Raw genomic sequence first — 12,959 nt, 5'->3', positions numbered from 1 at the left:
AACAGTTCTCTTCAGGGTAGCATTGTACTTAATTATCTGTCCAGAATTCATCTTTGATCCACTTGGATTATTGCACTGACTCAGGTGAACCGTTTAGTTTTATATGGTAAGAGGTGAGATCCACACTGTACAGCATTTGTTTTCATTCTCAGCTTAGGAAAGAGGTGGTGTTGATTCTTATACTGAGCAGCCCGTAAAACAGCCAAGGAGATGCTACAAATCTGTCAGCACACTACCCCATGCTTCAGAGTAGTTGTACATTATCTCCACATTGTTAGTGCCAAGCAGTACAAGACAAGGATATTTCTAACTACAGCGGATGGTGTAGTGAGATAAAAGAAGCTCACGTGGCACTACACAATTCACAAGGGAATTTCAGCAAAGCAGGCAGCAGAACTGGCTGCCTTGCACTGCTTATGCAATGAAATCTGGTCACTTATAGTTGAGATATAAGTTAAGAGCCCAGAAGCCTCCAGCCTCCTGTCCCCTGGTGTAGTGTGGACCCCTGGAGCAAGTCTCTTGCCTCTTGCATTTGGTCTGGTGGAAAGGAGCCTGAAGTATCCTGGACATGACCTTTTACTTTGGCTTGGGGCATTACATTGCTAAGGCAGCAACCTTAACTGATGAGAAAGAGTAATCTCCCTGGATGTAAATGTCCTTGTGCTTCCAACAATGTATACACATATGCATTTATTAATCAAACCATGTTTATGCATGTCTTTGGCCTAAAGTGCTCTGAGAGTTTTGGTTTTGATTTACTTTTTTACTTTTACTTTAATTACAGTCTTAGGGGAAAAGCAACTTATCACTCAATAAAACAATGAAATATTACATCTCACAGGCCTGCGTGAATAAAAATAAGTCTTCATAATTGATAAGGTAATTGGCGCAGAGAGGTGGGAAAACATTTGAAAAATGTTTGTGTGAAAAAATAACAGGGCCAAAGCAAAATAAATTTTTTACTACTTCCTCCTCCCCCCCAACAAAGTATTACTTTTCACTTACTTTGTTTTGTCTCTCTAGGCAATAGTAACAGAACGTAAAAAGGTTGCAGAAATATTCTGGTAAATACTTACAGACCTGTGGATGTTCTTAAGAGATGAAGCCCTGAGTGTGCAGCACAGATGGAAGGTGGTAAATGATTAAGATGTTATAGGATATAAATAACAGTACTATCATGTTGTGTGTAGAGATGTCAGCAGAAGCAGGAATGCTTCTAAGTATCTTGTTTATGGACTGTCATAAGATTCAACAGTGCTGGTCCCTGCCAAAATGAACCATCTGTATTAGGGCAGTGGGAGGACTGCCTGCATGAACTGCCCCTGCCCAGCCTCAAAATGCAGAGCCAGCCCCATCCTGAGTTCAGTGCATCAGCATGGTGTTGGGAGACTTGAGAATAGCAGACAAATATTGCTGGTAATGCACTAAAGGCTGTGTTAATTTCAGAGAGTCATTTAGAAGTTATCAGCTGAAAGATTTAATCTCAGAGTTTTGTTTTTCTTTGCTACTTTGGTAATTCCAGGAGAGTTTTCAACTGCTGGCATTATTTAAAAATGTTGCTGCTTGTTCGTAAGTCTAATAAACACAACAGTTTGAGATGAGTGATGGGGAAAATCAAGGGGCAGCATCTGCACGAAGCGAACCCACATAATCTCCCAAGACTTCTTGCCCCAGCTCCTTGTGATTGATAAGCTTTCCTAGGAGGCTTCTGCCCAGACAGTCACATTGTCCAATTCTGCCTAATTCTGCTTTTGCAGAAGCAATGCAGCTCCCTCTGGAGCCATGTTGATGCTTTCCCATTTATGACTTGTGTTTCCGAGAGATTCTGGTGAAGTTAAAGTTGTGGCAAGCAAGATAACATCAATTTGAAAGATCACTAAGCTATAAGGTACCATTTGCTTTAAAGTGGTCCTTATTGTTTATTCTTCAAATCCAGACACTTTCCCGTCTCATAGTCCTAAAGTGCTGCATGCCAAGAAAATGGTTTCTCCTGAACAGCCATGTTCCTATGCACAATTACTGTAATTAGCGTAGGTATCATACACTTCTGTCTATAGAGGAAGAACTTCATCTGATGAAAATTATCCCATAAACTATACAAAGACGTGATACTCTTCGGCAGCTTTGAATGCAGACTGCCTTCAAGAAAAGGTTTCTGAATATATTATCTACACTATGGAATTAAAAATAGCCCCAAACTGGATAACAGCTTCCTCTCACCCACACTGCATATCCCCAAAGAAGACAGTTAAAATGTGCAAAGGGAAGTTTAACTTCAACATTTACAACGAGGAAATGTTAAGAGACTCTTCCACAACACCCATCACAGTTTGCTTCCACTTTCTCAAAATATACTCTGTCACCGCAAGGAGCGAGTGAACCCTGCTCCTGCAGCTTCAGGTCTTCCTTGCAGCAACAAATAGACCTATGTCTCACGCTTCACTTTTGGGGGTCTTAAGCTAGGAAGGATATACACTACAGAAAGCATAGCTGTAATGCTCAGGAAACGTATGTGGTGTTCCTTTAATAGAGTGCTACTCCTTCTGAGTATTTACTGTGCGGATCTTTTTTTAGGGGTTATTTATTCATGAAGCTTTTACTGCGTTAAAATGAATAAACAAAATTAAAAATGAAATAGACAGCTGAAGCTGAAGGCTATCTTCTGAGCTCGTATCCCTGAATACCTTACCCTCCTCCTCAATTTCCAAAAAAGAAAACTGAGGACACAAACTTAAAAGCTCTGTTAGATGGGAGTGGAATTAAATGTATGCCCGAATACTCTTTGGGGGTAGATTCTGCATGTTGTGCCATTAGTCTATTTGCATGTAGCCACAGAATGGAAGCAAATGGTAGATTTTTAATGCAAATTTTGGCAGAGTTAGGAAACAGACTGAAAATGTTGCATAAATTACTTGAATGGCACATACTAAATTGGCTGGTAAGTGATACTAAGAAGAAAGAATGATGTGCGGATTTGTTTCCTCTGTTGACAGTGGTTGGAATTTAGAGAAAAATAAAAGCCAGCTAGGAAATAAGATGTTCATTTAGGCCAAGAGATCTAATAATACATTTGAAAAATACATTTTCCTGTGATTGAGCACAATTCAAGAAAGACAAAATCAGTGCAGGTACCATTTAGAAATAGAAACACAATAGGAACTAAGATATTTCCTATGTAGCACTAGCAAGTGTCTGTTGAATTTAAATAATGACATGGAAATCAATCTCTGCCCATTCCTGTAGTGACAATTAGCAGCTGTTAAATCAATTGAGCTGGTTTGGGGTAATTTATTGGGAATTCAGGATTTGCAGCTAGAGAAAAAGTGCAGTGAAAATGAAAAAGAGCCTTTTTAGAGATTGTTGCCAAGAAAGAGGAAAACAAAAATGAAAACAAGTGTATGCTGTTGCTATCAAGGTGATGCCCACTGGAATAAAAATAAAAGGCTATGTCACTAAATTAATATGTTCTCACAAAACTGGACTGAACGAATGATTTGAAAACCATGAGGACAATTTACTTTAAACTCGTCATTGAGTACATAGAGATGTTCTCTAAATAATACAATTAACTGCTATTTAGAAATTTTTCCTTAGGTGAATTAATTCAGTGAAGTAAGTGTTGATTACATATATACTTTCTGATTTACAGGATGATGGCAGAATACCTCAGCCATGTGTTCTTCCTGTTTCTTCATTTGCTGCAAATCAAGTTTCACTAATCACCTTATGAGTTACAATTAGTAGCCTATAAATAGAATTTACACAAATGACAGAATTAGTGTTTCCATAAGGAGCCCACCTTCATAACCAAGTCAGATAGTTATGCATGCGTGATCCATCTGCCTAATGATCACTCCATCCTCCACCTCTGGTGGTTGTCTCTCTTTAGTCCCTAGGGCAAAGACATTCCATCCTGTAGCTGGTCCAACACGATGCCAACTGGACACCTGGTTGTCACTGGTAGTTATTTTGCCTACTTCTCAGTGTGGTTATTTATATAGGCCTACTTCTTCTATTCAGCTATAGACCTTCAAAATGTTGAACAAATATGTTTATCTTTGAGACTTTTTCAAATTTCACTGAATTTTATTTTCTAGTTTCAGACTGAATAGTTTCTGGTAACTGGGTGGTAGGGAGGTGTTACATTAGTAAGTAGAATAAATACAGCAGCTTTTTCTCCTTAGACATCTAAGATAAATTGTTCTCTAATTAACCATATGTGAAGTTCTTCTCTGTGCATTTTGTTCATTGCTTCTGGCCTTCCTTTTTGGTCATTTTCAGTTTAAGTCCCTGGCTACAGACATCAAGTATGATTTTCTAAAGAAATGAATGGGCTTAGATGCATCATTTTTCTTAATGTCCAAATCAGAGCTTATGAGAGGGTCTCAAATTTCAGAGCATTTTTACTCAAGTGTTTACAAAATATCAGGGCCTGCTTGTGTTTTATAGCTATGTTTTTCTCTGTAAGAACTGAAAATTTTGTAACAGCAAAATGTGAAATCAAATATGCTTTTGGGTTTAGGTGAATAATTAGAATTACAAAAGTATGAGGACTGAAAAATTACTATGAAGTTTTTGTATGGCTTTGAACAGGTTTGCTTGTTATCAACAGCTACCAGTGACATGCAAAAAATGACAAATAGCTTGTCTTTTGTTCAGTATGTTTAAATTTAGCATAGTGATGCGTGTCCATGCTTTTGGTTCTGTAGCATCACCAATTATTCAATAAGTAAATGTAGATGTTCTCAGCTTTGATTCCACAGGACTTCAGCAGGTGACCCAAACCACCACCTGGCTTCTTCATTACTTACGATTCCCCTTCCAAAGACAGTGACAAGCAGATGTCTTTTGCATTGTAAATTGAAAATCATCCTTATGGGGCATTACAAACTCTACTGTCTCAGCACATCTACAGAATGCTCCTGGTTTCAGCAACATTCTGAGCATCTTCCTGATTGCGATAGTATAGCATGGTACAGCATAGCATAGCACAGCATAGCATAGCATAGCACAGCATAACATAGGGAGAAAAATAATTTGGCACTTTGCAAGACCTGTAGGTCTATATCTATTATGTGTTTCAAAGACCAACAGGCTGGAAATCTCTGAGCAGTGGTGTAATATGGTCCCTCTCATGAAGTTACCACAATTGTTCATCCAGGAGGAGGTCTGCCTGAGGAAGTGGTCTGCCTCAGCCTGCTCTCAGGCAGATATGTATAGCTGTGTTTCCAGCTGTGTTAATTTTCAATGTGCTATCAAAAACAAATATTCACAAGACCAAGGATTATACAACAAACTAACACAGCAAAGGACTGCTGATCCATTACAGGGATTTAAAGGCCAGTTACACTGTCATCAGTATCAGCATGGTACTGTAATGGTCATGAGGTGCTTCTGAGAAGTAGTTGAGCCTACAATAATCACAGCAGGATTAACTGCTGGGATCTGGGATACAAAAACTGGCTGAGATCTGACCCATATCAGACTCAGAAAAGGAGGAGTATCAGTCATTTAAGAAGGACATGCAGGAGAACAAACACCAAGTATAGTGTTTGAAGGCCTGTGTCCTAATGCATGAACCAAATTGGAGCCATTCATCATAATTGAATTAGAGAAATAAAGAAAATATTACCTAGTTATCTAATCTCTGTCAAAAGGCAAGTAGCTATTGGAAATGCAAGACAGAAAGCATTTGATTATACGTACTAAGACACAGCATGCATAATCAATGCATTCAAGCTGCTGGATCACCTGGACGTTAGCCATTTCATCAGCAATGCTGGTGTTATGTTTAATGTTTCTTATTCTGCCTTAATGATGGCAATTTGATGATAAATCCAGCGTTAAGTAAAGTTGCATATCTGAACAAGAGTAAAAAAAATCTGATTCTGGAGAAACTCAGATTTGAAGCACCATAAGGACCAGGCAGTTACACCTTGTGGCTAAGGAGCCAGGTACCCCAGATGAGGAACAGGCTCTCAGCATCCCTTTACTGGCCGTGGGCCTGTGAGACAGTGCAGCCATTTGAACGGAGTGAAATCACAGACAAAAAGCAATTAATGTGTCACCAAACCACAGCAGCATACTGTGAGGGAAGTGAGACAAAAGAGAGTTATTACAATGATCCTAATAGATCTTGAAGTAATGAAATGCTTCCAGAAATGCTTTGCCTAGCTAGATAGTCAAAGTGATAAAGTCTGCATGGAAATGCTCTTATCAAGGCAATTCCTCATGAGGAATATAAATAAAAGAAGTACTTAAAAGAAACATATGTACTCAGATATTGTTCTTGTTTTTATTAAAGAAGATGCCAGGACACATATAAATGCTTATTAAGAACTATTTTATATTTTCTCTGAACTAAGCTGTTATATTGCAAATGTGTTTTTTTATTTGTCGATATTCTGAAAAAAAGAATTGAACATTGTGCACCTGTGGTGGAACTAGATGATCTTTAAGGTTTCTTCCAGCTCAGGCCACCTTGTGATTCTATGAAATGGTAAAGTTTGCATCTCATACCTGAATATTAGCTTCTTCATTGTGTATTAATTTCTTAGAGTAACAGCTATGTATTATAAATAAATACTGTGTTGTCTAATATTTTACATAATATTTCATTGGCTGAACCATTGGGTTTTGTCACAGAGAATTTTTCTACTGCTGGTTACAGTATACAGTGCATTTCCTGTACCTCTTTATTTCTGTGTCTGTGTAATATGAATCCAAACCATGTTTTCTTCATCCTGTCAATCAGTTCAGTTACTTTGTTCAGTTCTTACTGTTGATAGTACAATGAAGGCAAGGCTGATACAGTCTCAGAGAGGGGAAAGGCATAACACCACAGTCCATTTAAAGCCACTTACATCCCTGCAGCTTACAGTGTCTCAAACCATGGATCTGCTCTGAGATGTGCCTATTCTTCTAATATTCCTTCTCTGTGTTCATTTAAACATGTATACAGAGAAAGTAAAAGGAATAAAAGGAATCTGATGTTAGTGGTTTTCAGGCACACTATCTGCTCAGAACAAATATAAATGCATAAAGAAGATGCAAAGTAGAAAATGATATAATTTCATTTAAAGGTCACCATGAAATTCTACTTATCTTTAAGGTTTTCTGTTCTCTCATTCCTTATTTGCTATCCCAATACTTCAAAACCAGGTATTTATGTAAGCTGATAATGTGTCTTGCACACAGTGTTACCTAAATGGGAAAAGAATGTAAATTTCTGCCTAAGTCAGTGTCCCACTTTGATCCATTAATTTTGGAGGGTTTTTGTTTGTTTGTTTGAGGGTTTTTTGGTTTTTTTTTGGAGAATGAAATATGTTTTTTGAAATGTGTCAGACATTTATTATACATGGCTTGATTGCTAAACTGGCATTTGCAAAGCCTCTGTCAATTCTTTAATCAAGTGTAAAATAATAACCATGTTTGGGAAGACTGCTAGCCTTTCCTGTCTCTGACATTTGTGATTTTTAATGTGACTTTATTTTTCTTTCTTTGTTGTACAAAATATCTGGAAGGGAAATACATGGTGAAATGAAGGACACAAATAACAGCTGGTAAATACAGAGCTGTTTTCTTCAGTGCTAACTGTAGTTAATGGAGAAAATTTCAGAGATTAGTATATACTTACAGGTTCCCCTCTGAGTGGTGCAGAGATGTGTTGTCATACTGCAGTCTGAGAGTGAACTTTTGGTTTTCCTAAGTTACCTTTTCCTTTTGTAACTAAATTTTGCAGTGTAAGGGCTTACTGACCCATAGCTCTGGTATGAAAGACTGGGTGTCAGAAAGAACAGGAATATATTTTCATTATCTGCACAGTGAAGACTTTCTTTCCATAGGTTTTACCGGTTTTCTGTGGTACCAGATTGGATTCCTGCAGGTGGCTTTATACAGAGCTGTCCTTGAAAATCTCCAAAAAATTTCAGCCAGTGGATGCTTTTAACTGTCAGACTTCCCGCAAGCACAGCACCAAATTAAGAGCACAGGATCTATTAGTGAAATTCCGCATCCTATTAGTTACAGTCAAATGCAGTAGATGTGTCCAGTTATCCTGGACAGTTATTTGTGTTCAAACCATGTAGCCAAGGTAGCATCTCTCCCTTCACACTTACATAGCGGAAGTCCCTGCCTGGTTAGTCCAGCCAGAGATGTTCATACCAGCATTTCCAAATGAACCTGGGAGTCTGTATGTTTTAAACAGGGAGTCTGAAACTCAGAAATGGTAGCCCTTTGAATCTGAAATGCTTTTCCCTCTTTGGCTTGATGTAGAACAAGATTGTTGGTATGCATGTCCCTGCACAAATCTACCTATTTGCTCAGCTTGCATCTTAGGGGATTGTTTCAGGGAAATCAGAGGATTTCAGGGCAAGAGAGCTAGCTTTATCAAAACTAATTGAGCTGGATAGAGTCAGCTTGTGTAAGAATGCATCATAAATATTGTGCAGCATTTTGGCCTAGAGGGCACCATAAGTACATTTTTGCAGTTAAGAAATAAATAAATACAGGATTGTCCTGGAACATTACCTAGGAGTGAAAATCCACCCTGCCTTACACTGAAGACAATCATGTGGCTTCTCATTCACTCTAGTGAGCACTTCCCCACAATCAGAAAGACAAAACTCTTCAGACACCTGCGTAGTGGGGATCCCCGGGTTAGGGCACATGCCTCTTTCTGTGGCAATGGGAAATGGGGTACTTTCAGCTGTTGTGTGTTGTTTGGATGTTGTTTCATTGAAGAGAAACCATTTGGGAGATGAGCTTTTCTTTATAAGAAGCCAGGCTCTGTCCTTTCAGGAGCAATCTGATCCCTCTCCTTGACAGTCTTCACAGAGAACTTCTCCTGAGGGTTTCTTTTTTAATATGACGTTATAAAGCAATCAGTTGTTCATTTAAAAAAAATAATCTTAAAAGAATCAATTTTAGCTTATTAACAGCTCTGCTAGGCAGAAATTGAAACTGCTGAATGTATGAATAAGCCCAGTCTATTCATCACATCATGGAGCCTATAATCCTTAGAGAGTGACAAAAATCCACAAGACGTCCCTGAATGCTGAATTTTGCATTGATTTGGATCTCACATTTATTTGAGAGACCTTTGAAATCATAACAAGGCAGACAGTTCTCTCCTGACTAAATCTCTGAGGAAGTATTTTGGTTATTTTGAAAAGATGTGAAGTCTCCTCAGTCTGTGAAACACACTCAGGTTGCTGTGACATGAGACAGGGCATGAGCAGGAGGTGCATAACTAGCAGTGGAAGCCTGCACATTCCCAGGGATCCTTGTGGCCAATAAATACACGTGTCTGCCATAAAAAGAGCAAAGAGCAGACCAATATAACCATAAGTCTGTGTAGATGCTATTGTTTAAAGTGTCACAGAGGTGAGTCCAAAATTTCATAGGTTAATCCTATTTAATTTTATTGGATCACCAATGAGCGGCATTTGCTTTGCCAAGGAGCATGTTCTCCTCCTTTCTGAGGGGAAAATATACCAAATGTATTAGTGAGATTAAAATCCCTGTTTCAACTGAATAAGCCTGATACTTGATGACTGTAAACCTTGGTTCACAAGCAAATATTTCAGTGCCTGATACAGTGTCTGTGCATGTTTTGTATGCATACTGTGTATGTACAGAAGGTGGCTTCAGTAAATCATGAAAAGAAAGACTTTGAGTGAGCAGAATAGAAAATATTACTGAGAACTCTTACATTAGCCAGTATGTGTGTTAGCCAACTTCAGACAGGACAACATGAACTTTGCATTTGTTTTCAAGACATAATAAAATTACACAGTTTTAGAGGTATTGATTCACACAGAATAACTTTAAATCTGCCCAATATTGTATCTGGAGAGGCTGCACAGTTAAAAAGCCAACCTAACTTGCCTCTGGGGAGGAGGTAGCAAAGGGAGGAACTGTTTTAACAAACCAGAAGTAGGGGTTTGTTAAGTCTGGTTTCAAGCCTTCTGTCCTTGCTTTTCCAAACCAACTCCTTTTCAAATATTTTTGTATAATACACCTCTCTTACCTCTTTACAACTGACCAGATCTTTACCGACAGAAGATTCTCTTATGAAAGAGGCCATGTTGTTGAAATAAGAGCATTTAACAGGAGTGTCCCTGCTGTTGAAAGAAAAAATATATATTTGGGAGAAGAACTGGAAAAGAACCTCCATTTTAAGCTGATGATTGATTTCATGTGAAGTAAAAACAATGATACACTGTGTTTCATAATAGAAAATCTTTAAACTGAAGTAGGAATAAAACATTTTTATACTATCAAAATAAAATATTTCAATAAATCCGTATGTGATTTTTGAATTGTGTTTCATGGGAGACTGAAAATTGTTCACTCCGTGTCCAGGAAGAAAATAGTTAACATCACATAATTTCCCATGCAATGCCGGTGTTACTTACAGCCTAGCTCCAGTTCTTCTCTGCTGTAGCCCCAATCCCCTGACTGTCTGACGGCAGCTCCTCTCTGTACAAAATCCTGTGCAGTGCACAAGATCCTCTGCACAAAGTTCTGTGGAGTGCCACAGGGATGGCTACCTGGTGGTGAAGGCTCCTTGTGTTCAGAAACATGGGACAGTGGTGACACTGGGAGCATGGGTTGATGGTGCAGTGAGTTGATGCTGGTTCTATAGGCAGGAAAATGTTCAGGATGGGACATGATGATACCTCCCTATGTTCATATAACAGCAACAACAAAATGGCAGTTCTATCTGGTCTGCCGGGGCTGATGGAACATACCAGGCTGCCTGTGTGGGTGACACCTGGAAATAACACTGGAGGGAAAAAGCAGTATGATGGCCCTGAGGTCTCTCTGACTCTTTGGGCTTCCAGGAGCCCTTCCCAAAACCTGCAAATATCCCAGGTTCTTCTCATGAGTTCCAGATCCCTGCCAGCTGTCCTCCTAGCTTTTTAGTTATGTCATCATTGGAATCATTTGCTGGCACAGGTTACTCAGAGAAGATGTGGATGCCTCAGCCCTGGAGGTGTTCATGGCCAGGTCAGATGGGGGCCTGGGCAGCCTGATGAGAGTTGACAACCCCACCCATGGCAGGGGATTGGAACTGGGCAGTCTTTAAGGTCCCTTCCAAACGAAGCCATTCTATGATTTTATAATTCCATGATTATGTGATTCTGTGTTCTGTGCCAAGAACAGAGAGTAAACTCTAATTATTAAAGTGTGGGAAAAGGGGAATTTGTTCTCCCTTGAAGGGCACACCTGGATGCCCTCAGGCCTGGTGCTGGCAGTGCTGCCCTGGGCCATTCCTCCATAAGAAACATGCCAGGTCACAGCTCTGTGATTACAAAAAGAGCACAAATATTGACATGGGGAGGAGGCAGCTCTGAGGCAGCATTCGTTGCAAAGCTTCTCATTCAAGCAATAGTTAAATGTTTGTCCTTGCCTCTTTCTTTCAAAAGTAGGACAAATATCTATAGAGTTCCCAGCGGGGAGGTAATCTAACTTTAACTTTCCCACAGCCAAGTAAAACACCCGAGACCTGTGTTAGGGATGCAAGCAGGTCGTCTGAATTATGATTATTCAATCTGGTATTATTTTAATCTGACATGCCTCTCACGTGCCTTTAAGGAGGCTCATCTTGACCTTAAAACAGTAATCTCAACGCCTTTCTCCTTACAGGTGATTTATCCTGTTGCAATACATTTATAAATACGTGTATGTATTTATTTTCATAGTGACAGCCTGGCTGTTGGGTCCCCCAGCGTGGTCTGAGCCCTTTCCATGTGCCAGTCCCTTGCTTTGGATTTCTCTAATTGTGGCGAGAAGATAACGAATAAAGAGCCGCGGGGGGAGAGACCAACACCTCCCCGCGGCGGCTGCGTGCTCCGGGTGACGCCTCCTCGTTCGCTTCCAAGACAATAGCCGAAGAAATTAAGGAGGGGGAGAAAATGCCCGATCCCGCCGTGTGAGATAATGGATGAGCGCGGGGTGACCTGTTTTTTTCCTTGCGGTGGAGCGGTGCTGAAGACAGAGGGCACCAGCGACCAGCCCACAGCCGTCGCCCCGCCGCCAGCGCGCCAGCTCGGGGCGCCCGGGCAGCCGCCGGTGCCTGCTTCGAGCGGGCGGCGAACGCCGGCCTCACCACGCCAGGTACGCCCCGGGCTGCCAGCCTTGCGGAGCGCTGCGGACCGGAGAGGGCGAGGGGCGGCCGGGGAAATCCCCCACGGGCAGCGCGGCTCTGCCCCGGGACTCAGCTGCCCCGCAGCGTGTAGTCCCGCCGCTGCGGCGGCATCCGCACCTCTGCGCGGTGCTCGGAGGGCAGATCGGGGAGAACGGCCGGTGTGCCTCGGGCTCTGTGTTCCGTGGCGGTGTGGAGGTGTATCGTCGTGTCGCCGTGTCTGGCCGTGCATGCGGGAAGACAGCAGCGGCTCCAGGCGGGGGCAGAAGTTTGGGGGAAGCGTCCGGCGGTTGGGTCGGCGGTGGCGGGACCGGGGTAGCGGAACGACGGGACGGCGGGGACCGCGGGACGCCCGGGTACCGGCTCCAGGGCGGCGGGATGGGGCGCGGGCGTTGCGGATGCCGGGGCGGCGGGAGCCGGGGCCGGGCTCAGAGCGCCTGTCGCCGGGCGCTGTCCGTGGTTCTGACGGTTCCGCCGCGCAACAGGGACCGCTCTCCGGCTGCCTGGCGGCGGAGGCCGTTTCCGCGGTGCTGGAGGCGGTGGCCTTGCCGCCCGGCCCCGAGCACGGCGCGGAGCCTGCAGGCACGGTCACCGGGCTCGTCGGTTTCCCTCGCCCGAAGGCTGCCTGCGAGGCGTGCCGGCAAAACGTAGCAGGACTTTGCCAGCCGTTGCCGTAGTAACTGGAGTGTTTTCCCTGGGGTCAGGTGTGCGTCCCTGGTCGGAGTACAGCTTTGCTCCTGACAGGCGGAAAAGTTAAGCTAAAAGGGGCCCCTTTCTTCTCCTTTCCGCTGACCTTTAAATGACATTT

This window comes from Lagopus leucura, unplaced genomic scaffold, assembly GCF_019238085.1.
Source record: "Lagopus leucura isolate 7727_CA_CO unplaced genomic scaffold, USGS_WTPT01 Super-Scaffold_73, whole genome shotgun sequence".
Classification (NCBI taxonomy): domain Eukaryota; kingdom Metazoa; phylum Chordata; class Aves; order Galliformes; family Phasianidae; genus Lagopus; species Lagopus leucura.
This window is presented reverse-complemented; position numbering follows the sequence as displayed.